This window comes from Pseudoliparis swirei, chromosome 12 (genome assembly GCF_029220125.1).
Source record: "Pseudoliparis swirei isolate HS2019 ecotype Mariana Trench chromosome 12, NWPU_hadal_v1, whole genome shotgun sequence".
NCBI classification, from domain to species: domain Eukaryota; kingdom Metazoa; phylum Chordata; class Actinopteri; order Perciformes; family Liparidae; genus Pseudoliparis; species Pseudoliparis swirei.
In genome coordinates, this window is record NC_079399.1 from 11290043 (window position 1) to 11290765 (window position 723).

A 723-nucleotide genomic window follows, 5' to 3' on the forward strand; every position below is an offset into this window, starting at 1 on the left:
TCCGACCACAACGTGTCCAACCCGAAGGACAGACCACCGTCAAGATACGGTACGACTTCCGGCTACACCTGTCAAACTAAAACTCTCCTCACACAGCTCAAAATCAGCTTATAACGTTAACTAACACGAGGGTGAAAAGGGAATTCTAAATTATAATTAATAGAAATATTAAATATAAGATATCAATATATCTATGTATAATTGTGTATTAAATTTAATAAATAATAGTCATTTAACATTTTAATATTTTGTAAATTAGGAAAATAACTAATTTAAATGGTAAAAATATGCTAAACACCTTTAAACTGTAATACTGTTACACATACACGACATATTATATAAATGCAAGATGTTGATGAATATCATTTAAAACATGTATAACTACTAGCTCGTTGGACCTTGTGTTGAGAGTACACTTTCAAGCCCAAATTAACTGTGTACTATTTTTTTAAATTAAAAGACCATGTTAAATAAATAAATAATAACAAAACACGGTGCTATCACATTACAATATTGGTAAGGTTGATTGGTGCTTTTATTTCGAAGGCAAAAACGTTCATCCGGTTTTATGTTGCCTAATTGTATCCTAGAGCCTAGGTCCCTTGCCAAACATGAGTCCCATATCATATTCCTTCTGTTCCTGTGTACTCATGGACGGATTAAGAAACCACGGGCCCCTGGGCCTGGACGTGTCAAGGCCCCCCCCCCACCGCCTGTAAAAAA